Source organism: Gossypium arboreum, chromosome 6 (genome assembly GCF_025698485.1).
Source record: "Gossypium arboreum isolate Shixiya-1 chromosome 6, ASM2569848v2, whole genome shotgun sequence".
Taxonomy (NCBI): domain Eukaryota; kingdom Viridiplantae; phylum Streptophyta; class Magnoliopsida; order Malvales; family Malvaceae; genus Gossypium; species Gossypium arboreum.
In genome coordinates this window covers 65,564,079-65,571,096 of record NC_069075.1, presented here as the reverse complement: position 1 = coordinate 65,571,096, position 7,018 = coordinate 65,564,079, and the positions used below count along the sequence as shown (strand labels likewise).

At 29.7% G+C, this 7,018-nt stretch overlaps 1 pseudogene; it reads left to right on the top strand.

The window, feature by feature from the left end:
* The first annotated feature begins 3,178 nt into the window (after positions 1-3,178).
* On the top strand, positions 3,179-3,831 carry LOC108451669 (auxin-responsive protein SAUR24-like; annotated as a pseudogene).
* The last annotated feature ends 3,187 nt before the right edge of the window (positions 3,832-7,018 follow it).

Below are 7,018 nucleotides of genomic sequence, written 5' to 3'. Positions count from 1 at the left end.
GATACGTATCTAGTACTCACCATTTCATATCTTTGATATACCCGTTGAACCATTTGGAATAATACAGGATACTTGGGAATCTTACACTCTAATTTCCAATATATATAGCCGAAGCCATCTCAATAAATCTTACACCGAAGTGCCAATACATAGCCGAAACTATCTCAATATCATATCTCAATAATGCTCACTCTCAAGCTATCAACAGGTCTGCTCACACAAGCAGACGGTCATGACGTAACTACACGGTCCTGCTCACACAAGCTGACGAGAATCCACAACACATGCTAGATAACTCAGCCACCGGTAGGACATACGAACTAGCACCCAAAACAATAATAAACCCCTAATGACATGTCATTCGTATCCTAATCTATTCTTAACGTTCAACCAGGGTCTCTCAATGTCGAATCTTCATCGAATATATCTGCAATGTCATATTCACAATTCATGCAATATTAAAGCATTTAAAATGCAATTAAAAAAAAGTTTATTAAATACGAACTTACCTCGGATACAAAAACGACAAATTAAGTCGATTAATCTGAAACTTTGTTCTTTCCCCGATCTAAATTCGTATTTCTCCTTTCTTGATCTAAATGTAATCAAAATTAACTTATTTAATACTCTCTCTATTCAATTTAGTCCAAAAACACACATTAAACCACTTTTACATTTTTACCCGTAACATTTCACATTTTTCCAATTTAGTCCTTATTTCATAAAATTACAAATTCATGCAATTCAACCAAATCCCATGCTAACTAAATTTCAATTAGGTCCCTAAAAGTCCATATTTTCCATTTATTTCACAATTTAACCACCAAATTTACGCATTTCACAATTTAACCCCTAATTAATAATTTTGTCAAAATCAATTTACAAATGTTGTTTATCTAACAACAAGCATGCATTTCCTACCTTAAACCTTTAATAGTTTTACAAATTAGTCTCTGGGCCAGCTGGATTAAGCTTCACGATCTCAAAAACATAGAAATCATTAAAAATGGGACAAAATTAAACTTACATGCATGGATGATAGCTAGCCGAACTTTGAAGCTATTTTAATGGTTTCCTTCTTGCTACACTTGGTTGAAAATGAAGAAGACAATATGATATCTTTAGTTATTTTATTAATTTACTTATTAATTCACTAATTTACCTTTTTAACCTTTAATAAAAACATTAGAAATCATCTAATTTATGTCCATACTTGTCCATTCATAATAAAAATGGGTTAATTACCACATAAGGACCTCCAATTTAAAGTTCTATAGCTATTAGACACCTTTAACTAATAGAATTCAAGTTTTACACTTTACGCGATTTAGTTCTTTTTATCGAATTAAATGCTCAAACGATAAAATTTCTTAACAAAAATTTCACACGAATATACTATCATACTATAAACATTACAATAGTAATAAAATAATTATTTTGAATTCAAATTTGTGGTCTCAAAACCACTGTTCTGAATTGATTAAAAACGAGCTGTTACAGATGGATGTGACGTCAAGGGAAAATAAAAGGGGGTTTGGCAGTTCAAGGTGCCAAGTATGGTGGCTAAGAGGAAGGAAGAGGATGAGAAGGGAAAAGAAAGGAGAATGACAACCCAATAGAGATGGAGGGAGCGGCGATGCTTGGGGAGAAAATAGAGAAAATAAAATAAAAGATTAGTGGAGAGGGGGAGGTGGATAGGGTAAAAGAGAAAAGGGTAACAGAAGAAAAAAGAGAAAATAAAAGGTTTGGAATAAATTTTTTCTCCCAATATGATCTTATTTTATCTCTTGGTAACTATTACATCTTCCTTTATGAAAAGTCAATTACTATCAAATAATAATTAAGTTGTTTATCACAAAGACAAACGACTCTTGGTCACGTTTACTTTTCATCTATCATGTAATGTCGATGAGAGAGTATCATTTACTTATTACTTGGGTTATGAATTCCACTGTGGTGAATGAAATTGCATACTACAGAAGTCGTATACCCAATGCACCAACTTTTAGTTCCTTATCTATTTTCACTTAGGCTTTTACTTACATCAAAGTATATGAGTCACACATACATAGTCCATCATCCATTTAGGAATAAGATATGCCACACTATGAATGTCACAAGTGAATAAATCCATAAATGGATCTAGGATCTATTCTATTCGTGTCTTGTCTGATGTACTATCAGTCTAGTCAGTCACATCTTTGTTTTTATTTTCCCGAAGTCACCCGCTTCGATGCTCAAGACAAAGCATCTTCCCAATTGGAATTTATAGATAACATATTATTCTTTCAAATGGTTTGCTCTTTTTTATTAGACTAAGAACATTTTTAAGTTTATCTACTAATACAGGTTGTCTTTCTGTATTACAATCCGACCACATAATACCACTTAGTATTAGTTTAACATTAGATAACCAGTGAGTCAATATTCACTTCCATTTTGCTTTGCGTGCAAAAACATTGAGAACCACAAAATACCACCGGCCCATGTACTTCACAACACCCATAGAGGGGCCTCCCAATTTTGCCTATCCTTTGGGCTCTCCATCAGGCCACTTGCCTTTGCCGATTCACTTTCATTCCCAAGGGGAACCATTAAGGAACCACTAAGGCATAATAGCCTCGTACTACCTCAGTAAGGGAATGCTAGGGAAGGACCACACAGTACTATGCTAGACTATAATTGACATTCAGTGGACCAACCCCTTGACTGACCACACGAGCGAGTCACCATTCGTATTGTTAATGCCGTGGTACTACTGGACAAGGGACGTTAACCTATAAATACCCCTAACATATAATGTATGAAGGATCTTCTCCTTTTGGGCCCTCTGAAATCTTTTACCTATTTACTGAGTATTCTATAGTCTCCTCTCCTTTCTCATTCCTTCACCCCCTCATTCCTTAACTATTTCGACTCTTCACCTATCATAAATGAATCAGCCTCCTTGTTATCACCATTATCTCCTCCTTGTTGAACACTAGTATAAACAATAAATTAATAAAATAATTGTGTTTTTTAGGTTAATTAACTAATTGTTGATAAATGGTTACAAGGAATGCTTAATCAACTGGTGGTACAATTATATACTTATGAATTAAAATATAATTTATCTATAAAAAATAAAAAGAGATGTTCTTTATATATTAATATATTAAACTCTAGCCCATCTATCATTCATCAAGGAATAAAAGGGAAAGAAAATAGTCGAGGGTATAGCTAGCTAGGCGTAGACCTAGAATTAACGTTAATTTGCAGCAGATTAGCAAGTAAATGGATTCCAAAAAGTCTAATAAGATCAGTGAGATCGTCAGGCTTCAACAGATTGTCAAGAAGTGGAAAAAGTTGGCCAATGCATCAAAGAAAACGACCAACACCGGAAGCGGCGGCGGAAAGAGTATGAAATTCTTGAAAAGAACATTATCTTTTAATGATGTTTCAGCAGCGACAACAGGGTATGGTGGTGAGATCGTTCCCAAAGGGTACCTGGCTGTTTGCGTAGGCAAAGAGCTGAAGCGATATATCATTCCTATGGAGTATTTGGAGCATGAAGCCTTTGGGATTCTCCTGAGAAAAGCTGAAGCGGAGTTTGGGTTCCAACAGGAAGGAGTTTTGAAATCCCTTGTGATGTTTCCATGTTTGACAACATCTTAAACTTGCTTCAACACAAAAAAGATGATGATGATGTACTCTTCTTCCGTCTTGACAATTCTGACTTAACACCATCTCATCAGTCTCAAATGTGTAAATGATCAACTCTTCTTTTTTCTCTCTCTTCCGATTTGTATTAGAAATATAAAAATGGATTACATATGTTTATATTTGGTTGAATGTCACTTGTTATCACAACATGTATCAACCAAATTATACTCGAAATTACCAATCTTTGTGTCACTTTATTACCCAATTAGAACAACTTTTTTTTTATTACTACGCTTATCATCGGAACTAAATCAAAATCTTAGTATTTCTTTATGTTATTTCATTACACCTATTCTTTTTAATTTGAGATTCTCAACATTTTCCCTTTTGTTTGTTTTCAATTACTTGTTTTTGACATGGTAGATTAAGAACATGAAAGCGAGCTACAAATGTTAATGCAAAAGTTAAATTATCAATACATCTAAACTCAAAATTTTGAATCTTTCATTTACTTCATTACATAAGTAATAGGATATGTAAACAATTTTCCTTTGAATTTTATAGTTGAAAGAGAGGAAAACTGGGGTTAAATTTTTTTGGAAATAATTACTTATATTAGTGTAAAATTAAAGTAATTTTATACCATTTTATTTTTTGTATGATTAATATTTTAATTATCCAACCTTTGAACTTATCGATATAATTGTATTTATTATATATGTAAAATTTTAAATTGATCTGATGTATCTATCATATTGAACTAAAATACTATATATATATATATATATATATAATATTTAGTGAACAATTGAAAGTTTTTATCCAAAACAAATAGTTATTAATTTTTATTTGCATCAAATTTGACAAACATAATTTATATGAATGGAATAAAAATTCAACAATTAAATTGTTAAAATATGAATCATATAAAGAGATACAAAATATATTTGATAATCATTTCCAAGAAAATTTATGTAAAATATATTTATAAAATTTTTATATTAAAATTAATTGAGGTTTTGACTTTAATAGTTAAAGCTAAAAGTTTACAACTCACGTTCCCTAAATGTAAATCTTATTATAATATTTTTATTAAAATTTTGAAAAGACAAAAGCACCCTCGTATTGATGGTTTTAATATAATAATGATTCAAACCTAAATCATATCAAACAGATGAACACTCGACCAAAAGATTACAACTTAAATTCTTAAAGCTTATTTGATAATATGTTAATAAATAATTTTAGTAAAAAAATTTTTGAGCCATTCAAAATTTTATATGTATTTACCATCAAATATTAAAAAAATCATTTCATATAATATAATAAATGAAACATTAGAAAATATAAGTAAATAAGGATTAACTTATTGGAAAATATATTTAGTTAATTTATATGTTTTTTTAACATTCTTTACCCCTTGAGTTGCAAACCAATAATTTAAACTAGTTACTTTTATTTTTAATTTGGATATTGGTAAAAATATTTATCTCTTTTAGTTTTATGCTAATTTCATATTTATTACTTTTATCTTTTACTAGATATTTATTTTATATTCAAATTAAGAGTAATGGTAAAATTTTAAAATGAAAAATATCAAAATTTAACATTTGCAATAAAAAAATTCTATTGAACAAACAAACAAATTTTATAGTTGAAGTTCAGTACTTTTAAAATCAACATTTAAGATTTAAAATTTAATTTTTTTTCACTTAATTTTTAATTTATCAAATAATGTCTTAAAGTTAAAAATATTTGTTATATATACTTGTTGATGTAAGGAACAAATAAGGGCAGAGCTATGTGGTGATTGGTTGTTCACCAAGTTTAGAGCAAGGTGGAGAGCCACTGTTGATCAATCTAGGGTTAAAAGATATTTTAGAGTTAAGTTCAAAAAAAGAAGGGAGAGAGAGAAAAGAGAAAAAGATTACCCTTCCTGAGGTAGTTAAGTGTCTACTTATATATTCTAGGCTAGAAATCCAAGATGCCATGTGTTATCTGGTTTTATAGGCAACAAAAGGTTATTAAATCAATCGGTTTGACATGTTTAAATAGGACCACTAAAGTGACACGCTTAAATAGAATTTGACAATTAATTATATGGTGATTAGTTGAGATTAGGGGCGAAGTTAGGGGGCTGACATGGGCTCCGGCCCCCCTAATATGTAAAATTAATTCTAAGGCTCTTTAAATTTTTTTAAAATTTTAAAATAGTAAAGGTAAAATTTAACTTTAGCCCCCTTAAAATTATAAAAATTTGATTTAATCATTTACTAATTATAAAGATATAAACTATAAAAAATTAAAATTTCATCCGGTCCCCTTTAAAAAAATTTTCTGGCTTCGCCCCTGGTTGAGATCCTTATGTAATTTAGGTCCGAAGAGGTTCAATGAGAAGAATTTTCATGAGGAGATTCCACAAGAAATTTATATGTCCAAAATATCGAGGGGCAATGCCTGAAAGATCTTCTTGAAGTATCACCGATTCACGATAAGTGATATCCGAGAGGTTGAGGGTATACCAATATTATTTAATATTAGTATTTAACAACCTATTTGTATGTGCTATACAAATTAAATCTAGTTTATTTTAGTAAAACATAAAATTGAAAAGAAAAGATGTAAAACTTGATCCCCTTGGTATAAATATTAAAATCTTTGCCTTTCACTAAAGACAGTTATAAGACAAATAGTACTCTTATAAGTACGCTCATTATAATATTCATAATACTTTATATTGTTAAATTATTAATTTTAATTACTTAGTGTTAGGCTACTTATTTCCATGCACTGTGTGTTGATTACAGCTAAAATATGGGAAATTAATAGTTTGAACGTGGTACACACTTGCCCAAGTACTTTCCTCTTTTATTTTGAAAAAATAAATAAGTGTTGTAAATTAAATGGATGTCTATAATTCCTAAGCATATTAAAGTAATAAAACTCTTTACTTCATTTATAATTAGGAGATCATTAAATGAAGTAATTAAGAAAATTTAGTTCACTAAATGTAATTGAATGTAAATGAGCTTATAAATAGCACCTTGTAAGTGAAAATACGATAATGAAACTTTCTCTTGTATTTTCATCCGCTTTTATTTATTGTTTTATTAAATTTTCTATAACACATTATCAGCACGAGTTTCTACGAGTTTCTACGAGTTCATAGTGAAGTTCACGACATTTTGATTTTATATAATTTGGCCGTATAACTCCCGTTAAACTATATACGGTATATGTATTTTCATAATCCTTTTATTTTATTTTCTAGATGAAATATTTGCTTTGGATAATATTTGTAAAATTATTTTTACAACTAAAATCTAATAATGATAATATACATGTTTTTTTTAAAGAAATTTCAATTAATGTAATT